The sequence below is a fragment of the Triticum urartu genome, chromosome 3A (genome assembly GCF_056163025.1).
Source record: "Triticum urartu cultivar PI428250 chromosome 3A, HENAU_Tu73, whole genome shotgun sequence".
Taxonomy (NCBI): domain Eukaryota; kingdom Viridiplantae; phylum Streptophyta; class Magnoliopsida; order Poales; family Poaceae; genus Triticum; species Triticum urartu.
The window spans coordinates 688,889,197-688,907,421 of NC_141875.1; the positions used below are offsets into that span (position 1 = coordinate 688,889,197).

General features: G+C 46.8%; 1 pseudogene across 1 annotated transcript; it reads left to right on the forward strand.

Moving 5' to 3' along the window:
• The first annotated feature begins 6,461 nt into the window (after window positions 1-6,461).
• On the forward strand, window positions 6,462-13,679 carry LOC125549252 (eukaryotic peptide chain release factor subunit 1-2 pseudogene; annotated as a pseudogene). The gene is made up of 3 exons (XR_015598990.1): window positions 6,462-6,613; window positions 7,472-8,914; window positions 13,430-13,679. The product of XR_015598990.1 is annotated as a eukaryotic peptide chain release factor subunit 1-2 pseudogene (transcript).
• The last annotated feature ends 4,546 nt before the right edge of the window (window positions 13,680-18,225 follow it).

The window sequence follows — 18,225 nt, forward strand, 5'->3', positions numbered from 1 at the left end:
CCTAAAAAATGGATCCGCCATATCTTAGAGTTTTTCTGTAAGTTCTCCCTCTGTTCAAAAATATAAGACTTCTAACATATTTTTAAATCAGGACACTTAAAAAATCTGCCGCAGATTTGCATTTCTTAGGGCATTTCTAACCGATCCCTAATAAATAGTGAAGTATCCGGTGGAGTAAATCCTTAGTGAAGTAAATTTACTCCACTATGTTTTGGCCGGACATAGCTGATCCCCTATATATAACGGAGTAAAAAATAATTTTCATTTGCATTTCATTTTCGACCGCCGAAACACATTTCTTTACTTCTTTATTTCATTCAACGACATTGTAATACATAATAATTCACCAATTCTTCGCTATGAGAGTAAGATCAAAGAAAACAAAAACCACAATTAGTCATTTCAAAAGACATCCAATTCCCCTAACTGCTCTCACTAGTTGGATTAATATCTTCTCTATGTCTTCATTGCTGAGATCTGCGGCTTCTTGAGCTTCAACACTTCTTTCTTCTTCGATTCTAAAGAAGTAGATGTTGCTTCACATCTAATCTCATCTCTTGCCTATATTCTAGTAACGAGTGCACGGACATCTATCAATTTTCGTGCTATCAATAGATCGATGTATTCTTCTCCCCAATACTAAAACTTGCATCCATCCTACTAAAACTTGCATCCATCCTATACATAGAGATGAGCAAACAATGAGCTACCGAAATTCCGTCGAATCAGGTGAACAACCGAATCAAAACAAGCACATACCCCATAATTTGTGCACTTGAGGAACAATCATCTGGGATGTTACGGCATGGTAGAAACTAGGCACACCACCTGCCGCGTGCAGTCGCTGCACTGTATGACCGGCAATAGCGAGCGGGCGAGCCGTTGGTCCAGCCTCCGTGCCTGAGCGACGGCCGGGCGTGTATTTGCTGGTGGACCGCCGACGGGAGAGATTCGAGTTGCTAGAGATGCATACGCTACCTGCATGCACCGAGGAGGTGTTGCCAGGGCTATGTGGTCTGCTTCCTGGCCAATCCATGGCAAGGCGCAATCGCCAATGGCCGGAAATGCCAAATCTGGTGGTGGTGGCTGCAGCCGCAGATCCACCTGTTTTTCATCAATGACGGGACGAGGCAACATAAATCCAAGTGGTAGCAGATAGCAGCGGAGGCTATGGAGCGTCCAGTGGCGGGCGGGTGCCTCCAGGGGCGGGGTGGGAGGGGCGGCGCTTGCGCAAATGCGGTGCGGCAGTGGAGGAGAGCCACAGCTTTTACTCAATGCCGAGCGGTGGAGTATATTTAGGTAGAAAGATGGGGTCGGAGTAAATAATTTACTCTCTTGTGGCAGATTGGGGAACGGCTAGGTGCCAGTTAGAGGAGTAAAACTGAATTTTTACTCCTGTAGTCGGTTATAAGGGATCGGTTAGAAATGCCCTTACAACCCACACAATCTTCGGTTCTCGGTGTGGAAGCAATGTATATGGTTACATTTTTTTGGCGGGAAAAATGAGTTTATATTGTTTAACCATTGGAGTAGTCTTTAGTACATAAGGCTAGGAACAACCCGCACAATCTTCGGTTCCCGGCCCTGAAGCAAGCCACACCGCGGTGCGCTCCTCTACTTTGCCAACATTAGCCAAGTGGTTCACTCCATTGGGTTCACGAGCTACGTGAAATTGCATGAAGAACTCCCTTCCATCTTTCATCAATCTTCTAGCCTCATCAACAAGCATGAAATACTTGTGTTGTCCCCACCTGTCGGTGTGACCATGTTATACGCGACAAGGCAGTCCGTTTTCACTTCAACAGGACACTGTGTCCATCGGCATACCAAGGAGATGCCCTCCATTCATGCATACAGCTCGGCCTCCAGAGGTTCTGTGCAGGATTAAAGCACACGACAAGACGAGAGGATAATCTCTGCATTGTCATCACGAATGATCATCCAATCACCAGCGATGCTCGAACGCTCGCAAAAGAGCCGTCGACGTACAGCTTCAGCCACCCCTCATGTGGTGGCGTCCAGTTTTCCGATAGCTTAGGCATGTCACCAGCATGAGATAACGGCCGAGCTCTTGGTGCATCCTGCACCACTTGCTTCTCCGTCACTAGACCACCTTGCGGGTTGCATTGGATGCCGATCAGAGACTCCGCATAGCTCAAGGGGCTAGCGTCGGGATGAGTCCATGGGTGGCGCCGGCTTATCGTGCGTTAACTTATTCCTAAGAGCATCTCCAACAGCCGCACAAAAATTTGGCGCTCAATAAAAGTTATAGCGTGCCACTTTAGTATTTTTAGTGCGCCGGGACCAACATCGTTTTTGCACACGCCCAAAAACGCGCGCACAAAAAACACACAATGCAAATTATAAAGCGCGCGCAATCCGGAGCCCAAAATATGCTGCGCGCGATAGCGTTTTTCAGCGCGCGCCCAAAAACTTTTAGCGCTACAGCATCTGCTGGAGCTATGCGGCGCCCAAAAGAACAAAATTTTAATGCGCGGAGCTCTTTTTAGGCGCCTGTTGGAGATGCTCTAACATGCCAGTAGTGCCACAACGTTATCATGAGCTTCATACGATCAACCACCGGCAAGTCACACATGTGTTGCAGTAGCCACTCCGCTTCGATCTGCTGGATGCTCAAAACATCAGGTAGGCTTGGGACGGCGTCTCCTCCCTTTGTCCTTCCTCTAAGAAAAGACGGCTAGGGTTTCTGCCTCCCGTCAGCAGCACCGTCGATCTCCCACGTCTCCTGTGGCTTTAGGGCCTTGGGTGCGCGTTGGATCCCGGTCCTTACCGACGGGAGGGCTCCGTTTTCAAAAGCTTCTTCAAGTTTTGTTAGAGTTTGTGTCCTGCTCAAGAAGACGAGATGTTGGTAGCTTCTTGAAGATGAAATAAGGTTCTCCCCGCCTAGCACCCGTCCCAATGGTGTGTCTAGCATCGTCGGAGGGCGTGTGGAGGCGTGTCTCTGGCAGATCTCGCGAGATTTGGTCGGTGTTTGTCTTTGGTGGATCCGCTCGGATCCGGTCTTTGTTCGTCTTTGTTCATGTGTCTTCAAGTTGGATCGTTCCGATGTAAAATTCTCTTCATCGGCGGCGGTTGCTATTCTGGGGCGTTGGTCCTATGGGACCTTAGCACGACGACTTTCCGACTGTCTACTACTATAAGTTGTTCCCGGCTCCGGCGAGGAAGGGGCGATGACGGCGGCGCGCCTTCGGCTCGCTTCAGTGCTTGTAGTCATTGTTAATCTGAATGTAATTTTTATTATTTCTGGTGTTCGTTGTACTACCATGATTGAAGATGAATAGATCGACCGTTTTTCGCAAAAAAAAAAGGTACGCTCCAATGTTCCGCCATTGCATGCCAATGCACCGCTGCCAATAGGCATCTGCAAAAGGCATGAAAAGTGTCCTCCAGCTCCATTGCAAAGAGGGGGCATGCGTCAGAAATCTCAAGACCACGGTGTTTTTTTATTAACCACGTAGGTAAACAGTCGGTTATTAAGAGCCAGATGAACATGCAAACCTTAGGAGGAGCAGGGCACCTTTAAATAAAAGCCCAGACCTCGTCGTCCGTCCAGTGCCCTACTCATTCCAACTGAAGAAGGTCAAAGATGATCTTCCAGCGCCAGTCCGTAAGTGCTCCACAAAGAGAAGACACTGCTTCGCTCCAGGGCCCAAGCGAGGTGATCATCACCCATTCGTGGCGATGTGTGAATTTTCAATATCTCCTATACATCTACTAGAATAAAGATGTCACGAAGTACATCCACATGCCAAGCACCATGAGTGTCAGCAGCTCGGACACCCTTTGAATTCGACTTCTGCCTTGTTGTATGACCGATTTCTCTCCTCCATTCCAAGATATCCAACTGTCGTGCCAAACATGAATAGAATTTCCATTTCCCACGCCCATATTAAGCCCTACTTCAGGAGTTCAAGGCCATGTTGAATGGCTTGCCTAGTAGCAGATGCCCCTTGAGAGAAAACTTTATCTTCTAAGTTGCACATCAAATAGTGTCTTGCCTTTAGTACTCTAGCGACTAGACTCTTCGGCTTGGTTAATAGCCTCCATGCCGAGCGGGCCAATAAAGCCTGATTCAACATGCGGAAGCCCCTCAATCTCAAACCCCCTTCTGATTTTGGTTTGATCAGTTGCGGCCAGCCCCTCCAATGCATTTTCTTCTTTTCATTCTCCACGCCCCTGAAGCCGTATCATACGCATTAGGTCATCACATGTGGACATTGCGATTGTGCAACCGCCTTATGGAAGACTTCGCGACCGCTCTGGGCAAGGAAAGATATATTCCATGGCACCATTCACTTGGTAAGCTTGCTACAGATTGGTGAACCGGTCCTTTGACATGCCCCATTGGGGGTTGGTTAACCGACATACTTTTCTTGAAAATTATGGTTGTGCACCTCCAGTACTGGGACTATGGTTTCTTTATCGGGCGGGCTGCAATGCTCACCAAAAAAGATTGAGCATTTCTGCGGATTCACCACTTGCCCGGTACCGACTGCATACCTTGACAAATCCCCTTTAATGTTTATGTCCTCCTCCTCTGTAGCCCCCAAAATAATAGGGTGTCATCCGCAACTAAAAAATGTGATACACAGCATGCGGACACACCCGCAACGACGACATCCTTCCCTCGTGAACTTTCTGCTTCAGTATAATAGCAAGCCCATCAGCAGCAAAAAGGAATAGAGAGGGTGATAGAGGGTCTCCCTACCACTGCCTGCGGAACGGTGAAAATGAATCCAAGAGGGCTCCATTCAGATTAACACAGTAATGAACCAAGGTGATACATGTCATTATCCTTTTCACCCACTAGTTCGCAAAGCCCATCTTTTGCATCACTTGTGCCACGAATCTCCAATCAACCACATCACACACCATGGATAGGTGAAGCTTGTACATACAAAAAATCCAATATCAGGATCTTTCTCTTGCTTTATGTAATGAGTGCACTAAAAAACGAACTGGACATTATCCGTGATTAGTCTGCTTAGCACAAAAGCGCTCTGCTCAGGAGAAATAATTTCATCAAGGAGCAACCTTAGTCTATTTACCAGACATTTCACGATGATCTTGTACACCTATTACATAGACCTGTAGGTCTAAATACGGGGTCATTATTTCTAAATGGACTCCTAACCATCGGATCGACACAGTGATTCATGTACATTTTTTCCTGTTGATATCTGAAACAGATAAAGAGAAAAGAAAAATGTCCTATGACAATGCTGAGGTCAGCTAGATTTTCTCCTCCTAATGTCTGCATGGATTCAACACCGGATGTGGTGATATTCATATGAATTCATGTTCATAAACGATGCAAAAATTCTCGTGAGGGCGGCCTACTCACCGGCTTACTGAGGCACTACACAGCGTCAAAGTTGTCTGATGATGTCCGGAGCGGAGGCGGGAGTCGAGGAACCAATGATCCAGAGAGACCAATCCCTAGCCAACCGGCCGGCAAGCCACAACGGCTAGTCTGCCAGACACTGGTGCCCTAGCCCCACGTTTCGGCATCTGCAAGTCAAAGGGGAAATCGTGGTGGTTGCTGCCTCACTAGTTATTGGATTCGTTCGTCTCTCTACACACTATAGATTTGGCCCTTCTAGTTGTGGGTTGTATATATGGAATACAAGGGGTAATATACTTTTTTTTCGTTTTCACTGGGGTGGGGGGGGGGGGGGGGGGGGGAGACGACGGCCCAAGTTCGCCCCCATGAAGCTCCGCCGTTGCTCATTGGCAATGGATGTTTGTCACTAAAGCGGTCGGCCCTAATCCCAAACTGACTCCTCTATATATGAGGAGTGTCTATAAAATATGAGTATCCTATATTATATTGTTGCTAGTATTTCAATGGGGCTTTTCCTCTATAAAGGTAGCACACACATACACGTATGAAACTCCTAGGCGTCTTGTTCTCCTGATCGAGCACTGCTTCAACGATGACTACTCTGATAACATCGTCGAGCGGTAGAGAGGATGAACAGGGAATATGACGAGCCATCGGTAGGTGGTTGGCGGCCGGATCCTTAATACTCTGGCATCGACTTCTCCTCCATGGGCGTCGGTCCCACCGAATCATAGCCTTGATGATTTCCCGGTCGCAAGCAACAAAGTGGGGCCAGCTTCGGTAGTGGATTGGCGGCGGTGGCAGGCTGGCAGCGCACCATCAGCTCTTTGTAGGTGCGGAGGATCGACACTTTCTAGGGACACAACGATCGCAACCCACCCCCGGTCAAGGACCTGGATGCAATTTCTTGTTTTCTTTGGTGTGCTTTGCGATGCTGGAGTTTGCTTTACTTTCGCAAATAATTCAAAGTATCACGCAACTTGGCAAGCACGGTACCAAAGGAATAGTTCCTCCCGTTTCCAGGAGAAAATAGAAAGAAGTGTCCTTGCGGGTCAAGCAAGCTGTCCCGTACCGTATATATAAAAGCTTCCCGACTTTTCACCTGCTGTAATCGAACTACCGTCCGAGCTTTTTCGCCCTCCTTTGTTTCTCCCGCCGGATTCGAGCAGACTCCCGAGCTTTTTCTCGCCATGAAGCCGAAGCAGCCTAGCTCCCTCCTTCCGCACGGCGGCGAGTGCTCTCGCCATGGTAACAACATCGGTCGCCCTCTCCTCTTCCCTTCTAGCTAGTTTCATTATGTTCGTGAATTGCTAGTTTCCTCTTCCGATCTATAGTTAAACTCGATTATGTCCGTGTCGCTGGTGGGTTTGAGGCGTGTTTGATCCGATCGGGTTTTCGGGGAGAAGGTAGCGGTGGGATCTGGGTGGATCCGCCGACGGTGGAGGGGGTCGCGGGCACCCGTCCGGCGAGCCAGGGCCCAGGGGTACGTACGCCCCTTATTTTACTTTGTCTGCTGTGATTTTCGATGGGATATCACATAGGAAGATGATGGATTTGGCGTGCAATTCTTTGCTGGATGTTCTCACCTCAGCTAGTCGTGTCTGAATTTTGGGAGCATTCATTATGCAGCTGGTAGTACTAGTAGTCTAGTACCACACCCCTCTGAACATGTGAATTTAGGGGTTACTACTAGTACTCCTGTAATCATCAACTCTGTTATTGGTCCCTGATCTTGTATGGTATGAATTATCATAAGTTAGTGGTCTTATATAGACAGTATCTGTGCTCTGTCTGAAAAAGATATCATGTTCAGTGCCTCTCTGACTCTTGTCTTTGGCCTGAAGTTTCTGAATCTTTATCATTTTTTCAACGTTTTTCTTTGATTATGTAGCAATTCCTACCTGCAATTATATGTCAGCAGCACTTTTTTTTTCTTTGTCTATCATGACTGAATGTTCATATACCTTATTCTTTGTAACAATGAAATTTATATGACGCTTAGATTATTTATTGCCACTTCTGCTCCTGGAATAACATGTTTACACAGCCTTCTAGACGTGATCATACTAGCATTCTTATACATATACTGGATGTTCTATTTTATAGGTGAAGGCAGAGGTAACAACACAACCAATATGGATAACGACAAGAACATCGAGATGTGGAAATTCAAGAAGCTGATCAAATGACTAGATGCTGCCCATGGAAACGGGACAAGCATGATATCGCTGATCGTGCCACCCCGTGATCACGTATGTCGAGTCACCAAGCTGTTGGGTGATGAACATGGGACCGCCTCAAACATCAAGAGGAGAGTCAACAGGCAGTCTGTCTTGGCAGCTATTACCTCTGCCCAGCAAAAGTTGAAGCTGTACAATCGAGTTCCCACCAATGGATTGGTGCTTTACACCGGAACCATCCTCACCGATGAGGGGAAAGAAAAGAAGGTCAGCATTGATTTTGAGCCATTCAGGCCAGTTAATGCGTTCTTGTATCTCTGTGACAACAAGTTCCACACCGGGGCACTGCATGAGATGCTCGAGTCCGATGATAAGTTTGGCTTCATTGTCATGGACGGTAATGGAACGCTGTTTGGAACCCTGAGTGGCAACACTAGGGAGGTTCTACACAAGTTCTCTGTTGATCTCCCAAAGATGCATGGCCGAGGAGGGCAGTCAGCACTTCGCTTTTCCCGCCTGCGCGTGGAGACCCGGCACAACTATGTGCGCAGGACGGCTGAGCTTGCTACTAGATTCTTCATTGACCCTGCCACTAGCCAGCCAAATGTTTCTGGTCTCATTCTAGCTGGTTGCGCTGACCTCAAGACTGAATTGAGTCAATCTGACCTGTTTGATGAGCGCTTGGCAGCCAAGATACTGAAGGTTGTCACTGTCTCTCATGGTGGAGAGGATGGCTTCAACCAGGCCATTGAGATATCTGCTGAAGTCCTTTCCAATGTCAAGTTCATCCAAGAAAAAAGGTTGATGGGAAAGTACTTTGAGGAGATAAGCCAAGACACTGGGAAGTATGTTTCTGGTGTTGATGACACCATGTCTGCCCTTGAAATGGGTGCAGTTGAGACACTGATTGTGTGGGAAAATCTTGATATCAACAGATACATCTTGAAGAATACTGCCACAGGAGAAACTGTGGTAAAGCACTTCAACGAGGCACAGGAGGCAGATCAGAGCAACTTCAAAGATAAGGCGACATCTGCAGACCTGGAGGTGGTTGAGAGCACCTTGCTGCTGGAGCGGTTTGCCGAAAACTATCGGCAGTTTGGTTGCGCACTGGAGCTCATCACGAACAATACGGAGCAAGGATCTCAGTTCTGTTCGGGCTATGGTGGGATAGGAGGGATCCTCCGCTACCGGGTTGACTTGAACGCTTACGAAGACCCATCTGATGAGGAGTATGATGAAGGCTTTGAGGAGCAATCTACTGAAACTCCAGTGAATTCAGTCCGGGAGGAGCCTGCCGTAGCCTGGAACCAGAACGCTCCGCGACAGGAGGCCGAGGCATCTACAAGCTCATCCAGGAAAAATTAAGGTTTGTACTAAATTCTAGCAGTTCCTTTCTTATAAACAAATGATCATGTTGTAATGTTCAATTCAATTTTCTTATGTTAAGTATATGTGTTGTGTATATCTGTGTATTAGGCCCATTTCCTAGTTTTTTATATAGCTGAGGTCATGGCCCACCTTTTGTACATCATATATACGTGCCTTTGCACACGAGTAATACATTGTGCAATTCCAACAAAATACATGATATCAGTTTTTAGGTTCTAACCCTAGCCGTCCGCGGCCGCCGCCGCCGCCCGCACGTCTTCCGTGCCGGCCGCCGCTCCTCTCAGCCGCGCGCTACCCAGCGCCGCCAGCCTCGCCTAATCCGCTCGACAGTCTTGCGTGCTACCCGCCCAATCACTACCTCACCCAATCCGCTCGCCAGTCTTGCGTGCTACCCGCCCAATCGCTGCCTCACCCGATCCGCTCGCCAGCATCGCTCGCCTGCGGCCATCAAACAATCAAGTGGTCGTGCGTATCTATTGGTGCTGGAATCGATCAAGGCAACGATCGATTGGCTAGCTGACTCCGTGCGTGTATCCCGTGATTGTTGCAGCCGGAAGTACTAGTACACGTCCAAGAAAAGATCGATCAGCTAATTGAGGCTGGCTTTGCACCGAGGGGTTGATCGGAATCCAGCGTTTTGCTTCGTTCGTCATCGTCGTTCGTCGCCGGAAGTACTCGGCGTCTGCTGCCGCCCAACCGCGCCGACTGCCGCCGTCGGACCAGCGATGGCATCCGTCGGCCAGTCCACCACCGTCTCTACCGTCCCGCCGCCGGCACCCTACGGCACGGCCCCGCCGCCGTATGGGGCGGCCGCCACCTACGACGTGCCTGTTTCCACACACAGGTATCCTACATAAGGAGCATACGGGGCTCCGCCCACATCCACATACGGGTCTCCGCCTGCGTACGGGGTTTCGCCTGCATACGAGTCTTCCGGATACTGGTGGGGGTCGTCAGCAAGCCAGCAGGCTCCCGCCCCTCCCGTGCATCATGCGTACTTCGCGGCTCCGCAACTGTATGGAGAGTACCCCCCGCCGCAGCTGAGCGGCGGCTACGGCCTCCCCATGGCATGTCCGTCCCCCTCGCTGGCCCTGCCGCCGGCGCCCTGGGACCCGGTGCTCCTCATCGGGCTGCATGCCACTCCTACGCTGAACAACTACACCGGAGGTGATGATTGGTACATGGACACCGGGGCTACGGCTCACATGTTTGCTCATCCTGATAATCTTGCCTCCTTCACTCCCGTCACCACCGATCACCGCATCATTGTCGGCGACGGTTCCACACTCCCTATCACACATGCCGGGCACACTTCTTTTCCTTCTACTTCCATGCATATTACTTTGTCTAACATACTTGTGTCACCTCATCTTATTAAGAACCTTGTCTCCGTTCGTCGTTTAACTCGTGAAAATCCTGTTACTGTTGAATTTGACGAGTTTGGATTTTGTGTCAAGGACGCTCAAACCAGGATGGTACTTCACTGATGTGACAGCCTCGACGAGCTCTATCCGGTGCATTCGCCGTCCACCGCCACCACCGCACCGGTTGCTCTCTCCGCCGGCGTCGATCTCTGGCATGCTCGTTTGGGTCATCCCAATCCCGTCACACTTCGTCATATTCTTAGGAGTTTCAGTTTCAGTTGTCATAAGATAGAGGATCACACCTGTCATGCCTGTCGTGTCGGTAAACATGTTCGCCTCCCATTTAATGACTCCACCACCATAGCTTCTTTTCCTTTTCAGTTGATTCATAGCGATGTGTGGACCTCTCCGGTTCCTACTAATTCGGGCTATTTATATTATCTGATTATCCTTGATAATTATTCTCATTATGTGTGGACTTTTCCTTTGCGCAGAAAGTCGGATGCACTCCCCACTTTGACGGCTTTTTACTCCTATGTCAGCACGCAGTTTGGGCGTCCCATCCTTGCTCTTCAGACTGACAATGGAAAAGAGTTCGACAACCTTGCTTTCCGCACTTTTCTGTCGCACCACGGCACAGTTTTTCGTCTCACATGCCCGTATACTTCCCAGCAGAACGGTCGAGCCAAACGTGTCCTTCGCACTCTGAACGACTGCGTTCGCACGCTCCTGTTCCATGCTAATGTGCCGCCTCGTTTCTGGCCGGACGCACTCGCCACTGCTTCTCTTCTCCTTAACCTTCGCCCTTGCCGCCCACGGTGGAACTATGCACCTCACCATCTTTTCTTCGATACGCCCCCTTCTTATGATGGCTTGCGTATTTTCGGGTGCCTTTGCTATCCTAGCATTGTCGACTCCGCTCCTCACAAACTCGCACCTCGTTCTGTCGCTTGCATTTTCATCGGCTACCCCTCCGACTCCAAGGGATATCGGTGCTACGATCCCGTCTCTCACCGTGTGTTCACTTCCCGGCACGTTTACTTTGATGAGCATGTGTTTCCGTTTCACCAGGTACCCCCGGCTATTCCTCCCGCCACCGGTGACGCAGGCTCCTCGACGCCTCTCCCAGGGCACTCGTGCGCCTCTCTTGGCCCGCCCCTAGCTTTGAGGCGCGCCCCCCGCATGCGGCGCCTCCTACAGCCGTGGCACCGGCGCCCCCGACGTTGGCGCCCGCGGCCCTCGCGGTCCCCTCGGCGCCCTCGGCCCCCTCGGCGCCCCCGACGCCTGCCCCCCCCCCCCCGGCGCCTGTGGCTGGTCCGGTCACCCGCGCCCGTACGGGCGTTTTTTCGCCCGAGCTCGCGCTACGCCTCGGATGACTACGTCCATGTGACGTCCACCTCTGAGCCGTCGCCGTTGCCGTCCTCCGTTCGAGCTGCTCTTCATGACATGCTCTGGATGGCTGCGATGCAGGAGGAGTTTGACGCCATGTTGCGCAAGCGGACGTGGCAGCTTGTTCCCCGTCCCCGGCACGCCAACGTGATTACCGGGAAGTGGGTCTTTAAACACAAGCTCCGTCCTGATGGTACCCTTGATCGCTACAAAGCGCGCTGGGTCGTTCGTGGCTTCCGACAACGTGCTGGCATCGACTTCACCGACACCTTCGCTCCGGTCGTCAAGCCCGGCACGATACGCACGGTTCTCCATCTTGCGGTCTCCTGTGCTTGGCCAGTGCACCAGATGGACGTCTCCAACGCCTTCCTCCATGGTCACCTCGAGGAGCAGGTCTTCTGCCAGCAGCCCACCGGATTTGTTGGCCCGGCGCTTCCCGACCACGTGTGCCTGCTTTCGCGGTCCTTGTACGGACTCAAGCAGGCTCCGCGCGCTTGGTACCAGCGCATCGCGGCGTTCCTACACCAGCTTGGGTTCCGTTCCACCCGCTCGGACGCGTCACTCTTCGTCTATCATCAGGGCTCTGACACGGCCTACTTGCTGCTCTATGTCGACGACATCATCCTGACGGCATGTACAGCTAGCCTCCTCAGCCAGCTCACTGATCGTCTTCGAGCTGAGTTCGCCATCAAGGACTTGGGTCCTTTGCACTACTTCCTCGGTGTTGAGGTGGTGCGACATCGGGATGGCTTCTTTCTTCATCAGCGGAAGTACGCCCATGAGCTCCTGGATCGCGCTGGCATGCTTAACTGCAAGCCCGCGGCTATGCCTGTTGATACGAAGGCCAAGCTCTCTGCCTCGGATGGTTCTCCCACTTCAGATGCTGCATTCTACCGGTCCATCGTTGGTGCTCTCCAGTATCTCACTCTGACTCGACCGGAGATTCAGTACGTCGTACAGCAGGTGTGTCTTCATATGCATGCTCCTCGGGATGTTCACTGGGCCGCTGTCAAGTGGATTCTTCGCTACGCCTGCGGCACTATGGAGCTCGGCATAACGCTCTTCACCACCGCTGACACCGCCCTCACCGCCTATACCGATGCAGACTGGGCGGGCTGCCCTGACACTCGTCGCTCCACCTCGGGCTATTGTGTCTTCCTTGGACCATCACTCATATCATGGTCGTCCAAGCAGCAGCCTACAGTCTCTCGCTCCAGTGTTGAGGCTGAGTATCGTGCGGTGGCCAACGTCATCGCCGAGTGTTCGTGGCTTCGCCAGTTTCTCCAGGAGCTCTCTTGTCCTGTGGATCGTGCTACGGTGGTCTACTGTGACAACGTCTCGGCTGTCTACCTCTCCGCCAACCCGGTCCATCATCGTCGGACCAAGCATATTGAGTTAGATATCCACTTTGTTCGGGAACAGGTGGCCCTTTGCCATATTCGTGTTCTACACGTCCCTACTTCCCAACAATTTGCAGATATCATGACCAAGGGCTTGCCTACGGCGTCATTTGAGGAGTTTCGGTCCAGTCTTTGCGTCAGCAGCGGTGCCGCTTCGACTGCGGGGGGGGGGGGGGGGGGGGGTGTTGAGTATATGTGTTGTGCATATCTGTGTATTGGGCCCACCTCCTAGTTCCTTGTATAGCTGAGGTCATGGCCCACCTCTTGTACATCATATATACGTGCCTTTGCACATGAGCAATACATTGTGCAATCCCAACAACATACATCTTACTGTAGCAAGACGGGAAGACTAAAGAAACGGTGATATGAAGCATGCTGCTGCTGCTGCATAAGTGAAGTCCTCTCAGCGTGATTGGGAGGAATTCTGATCTCCATCAGAAGATTATCCTATTTAGTACTGTCATTATTAGCAAGAAGAATCATAGTTATAAGTTACTATTAAGCGTCTCTTGTATGATGCTCGAATTTGTGTGTTAAGTTTGTGGGCTGCTTATCTGAACCGAAGTTGTGATGCTACCCTATATTTATTTGAAAAATAATATCTATTGTGCGTCTGTTGATCTGATATGGCGATATTTCTGTTCACTTGGCCTTGGATTTGTTTGTTTGAAAATTTGCTGATTTATTTGGTACTGTAGTTTTTTTTTTTGCAAGATTACATTTTCCCTAGAATTGTCTGCTGATCCTAGGCTATTGGTTTTTTCAAATACTGTACTGTTTTAACAATTTGATGGAACTGCTCACGGTCATTCAGCTGGTAAAACCAATTGCTATCAGTTGACCTATATATATACCGCTATCATTGCCCCTGACTAATAAGATATTCAGTGTGACGAAGCATGCCGTTGGTGCATAAGTGAAGTCTTCACAGCGTGATTGGGTCCATGATAAGACTATCCTGTTCAGAACCAATAATCATACCTATAAGTTACTATTAAGTGTCTCTTCTGTTTGAGACTACTTGAACTTGAGTTATGTTTGTGTTGGTCATTACTATTGTTACTTTTAGCTGCAGCATCTATATTTGAATGTGCTATCGGATAGATTCAGTGTGACACCATATTTGAAATAAGTCTGTTGTGTGTTCATCTGCCATAGCAATAGTCCTGTCTATTTGGCCTTGCGTTTTATTTGACCTTTTTCTCCCTAAAATCATTTATCGAAACAGAATTCACGAGCTTTATGATGTGTGGCTTTGCATCCGCCATGCGCCTTAGCCCAATTTTTGGATCATCATGCCATTATTAAGCTACTTGTTTTACATGGTCAATGTGGACGACCATGGCACAATCGACCAGGTGGCAAGTGACGCCTAGCTTAACATCTATGCAAGTATGACTCGAGACATGATCGAATACGAGAAGAAACAACATGCTACGCAAGGACCACTAATCCCCCCCCCCCCCCCCCCCCCCCCCGCGACCACTAAGTATTCAGTGCTCCCAACACTTCGATGCTCCCATACTCCAATGTTTCTAAAAGTTGATTTCGTACCTTTCAAAAAAATGTATTTTTTTTTTATCCACAAGACATGTGTCCATAATAATCTCTAAATAATTCAGATCCAGACTTGAAAAACACATTGAGAAACAAAAAAGACAAAATCCAGCATGAATAGTGTCACAGGAAGACAAAAACTAAAACAATACTATTCACATCAAGATTTCTCTTTTTTGTTTGTTTCTCAATTTATGTTTCAATTTTGGATCTGACATTTTTAGGGGTTGTAGATACATGTCTTGTGAACATCAATTGTTTTCTTCCGAATTTTTGAAATGTTTAAAATTAAATTTTGAGACAATAAAGCATGGGAGCACCTAAATGTAGAGAGCGTTGGATATTTTCCCAGACCACCAAATGCTGTTACCAATTAATCCATCGCCGGAACAACGATCAACATCGGTTACCTTCTCAGCCTGACTAACTCTAGCCTCACAAGCGGGACAATGGGGCGATGCTACCGCCACTCCGTAGACGTACATCACTGTCTGAGCCGGCCACTCCTTGTATGATGTGCCAGACGGGAAGTCATCGTACCTAAGCCCTGGAGGACCAAGGCCCTTGAAGTGAAGTCGTTGCCACCCGACAAAAAATAGTTCTCATAGCCGATGCAACGCCCGATACAACACTACACCACCACATGCACAACACCCCTAGGAACTCTGCAACAACGACGAGCGCCACTGCAACGGGGAAGAAGCCATCTTCCGTCCGCCCACACGCAAGCTACGAAAGGACAATTCTATGTGGCGTGGAGACTATTTCTCGCATTAAGCAGGTGCGCTGCGGGGGGTTTCGAACCGTGATCTCCTAGATAGATTGCAACGGGATTCTGATCAATTAATAGGGCAGGATGTAGTTGAGGCGAAATGACCCTAGGTTCCACTTGTTTTCCTTCCGGCATGTTTCTTTTCGTTTTTCTTCTATGTTTTTTTTGCTTTTCATTGTTTTTTATTTGTTTCTTCAATTTTATTTTTCATTTTCTTTTTCTCTTGGTTATTCTGTTTTCTTTTTTGGGTTTCATTTTTTAGTTTGTCACATTTCTTTTGGTTTTCATTCTAGATTTTTTTGTGTATATACCAACAACATTTTTTCCTAATACACGTTTAACATTTTTCCAATAAAAAATTAGCATTCTTCTAATACATAGTTAACATTTCTTCTATACATGTTTTTTAGATTTTTAAAATGCTTGATTAACATGTTTTGAATACATGGTCAACATTTTTCCTATACACACCATACACTTTTTTCAAATGCATGATTAACATTTCTCAAATACAAAATCAATATTTTTCTAATACATGGTCAAAATTTTTTCCAAGAACATTTAACATTTTTCAAATGCTTTATCAACATTTCTCAAATACAAGATTAACATTTTTTTGAATGCATGATCAACATTTTTTATATACACATTTAACATTTTCAAATGCTCGATTAACATTTTTTAAATAATTTGTTAGAATTTTTTATATGCTTGTAATATTTTTAAATAAATGATCAAAAGATTTCATAATTTTTAAATACATGTTCAACATTTTTTCTATACACATTCAACTTTGTTTGAATGGTTAATTAACATTTTTTAAATATTTGTTTAACTTTCTCAAATGCTTGATTTACATATTGCAAATACATTATCAACTTTTTTTACACATATTGTATATTTTTTGTATACATTTTTCATATATATGCTCAACATTTTTTCTATACACATTTAACATTTTTTGAATGCATGATAAAAAATTCAGAACATTACGAAAAGTATATTTTGTAATATATATGTTTAGAATTTTTGGAAGTGTAAACAAACCTATAAAAAGAAAACAAAAGGTCAAAGAAAAAAAAGACAGTGGCCTCGCGCAAGCTGGGCGGGCGCGTATAGCGTGAGCTGACTCTTCTCGCTTGGAGCGAGACATAGTCGTGCCCCTGTGAGGAGGGGTGTATTTTTTTTGGTTGAAGGGGCGAACACTCCTAGAAGCCCATTAGGCCCAATTTCACATCAGACGCTCGAAATTGCCCCCGGAGCAGCGGCCCGGCAATGAAACTATTTGATTGCAGCAAACACAGTGAACTAAAGCGGGATTAACACCAAAATAGATTTTGGCCGAAAACGCCACAAACTGATGATCCGACTGATGAAAACACTAATGGCCTGAGAAGGTTGCAAAGTTGTGCAGCTTTAATGTCTCTAAATAAATAAATGTGAACTTATATTATATTTTTTTGTGTGAGAGATAATTGATATTCTATATACTTAAATAGTTCATCCACACTAGGACGGGAACTTGGTGCTCTCGGGTACCCGCTCACCCTATATGTAAAAAAAAATAGTAATTCAAAAAAGTACAAAAATTCCAAATGATTTTTGGAATCATACAGGATGAGGTATTGTACTAGTATAAAAAGTTTGGACAAGAAATGATTCCTATTGACTTCAGGGCAAAAAGACAAGTTTATGACGACAATATAGCGTGTATAGTACTTGTATATAGCGTTTTTTTGCCAAATCTTCGACCCAAGATGCAATGAAAGTCATTCTTTGACGAATCTTTTTATACAACTACAATAATTGATCATGTTTGATACAAAAAAGATTTGGAATTTTTTGAATCACTAATTTATTTATTTTTTGCATATAGGGTGTGCTGGTACCCAGGTTCTCCTTCGTATTTTCCATCCACACTACCTCTATTATCTTAACATGCACACATACCACTCTATCAAAGGCCCGCCATGACATGCATGGGGAAAAAATCATTATTAGTTGACCCACGCACACATCTTATTTCACCACACATGCCACCACATGAAAGGTCCACTAAACATGCATGACTTTTTTCCCATTATATTATGCCACTTATATTCAAAATATCTTTGGAGTACACAATGATCAAATACAATATATAATATTTAGTTTTAGTTCATACATTATCAATTCACTTATGCATGTTTCATGCAACCAAATCACTCAAATATATTGCAATCGATTCCCGCAGCAACGCGCTGGGTATTCTCTAGTTAGATAGAGTAACTGAACCCACATACACAAAAACTAAGGTAAAACACAGGGGGGCTAAGTTATTGTCAAAGCCAAGACTAATTTTTCATCGTTGCACCACTATGGCCTACGTCAATAATAGGAACATCTAGAAACCCACCCACGGAGGTACTTGCAAGGAACAGGGTGTGTTTAGTAGCATGTATGGACCTAGCCTAGTTGTTCTCCTCTCATACATACTGAGTGTAGACATGTTGAGTCCATGCATTTGATGTTGTTTGACAGCGGTGTATGCACTGAGACATGCTGAGCTGAGACTTTGTTTGGCAGCCTGTATGTGTTTAGACATGCCGAACAAATTCGAATTCCGAATAATTATTTTAAATGGTGAACAAAATTAAAAAACATGAAAAAATTAAAATATTTTGAAATTCTAAACTTTTATTGAGAATATAAACAAAATTTAAAATTCCAAACATTTTTTGAAAATTTAAATAAAAACTAAAATTCAGAACATTTTTTGAAAATTTAAACATATTTTGAAAGACTGGACTTTTTTGAATTTTAT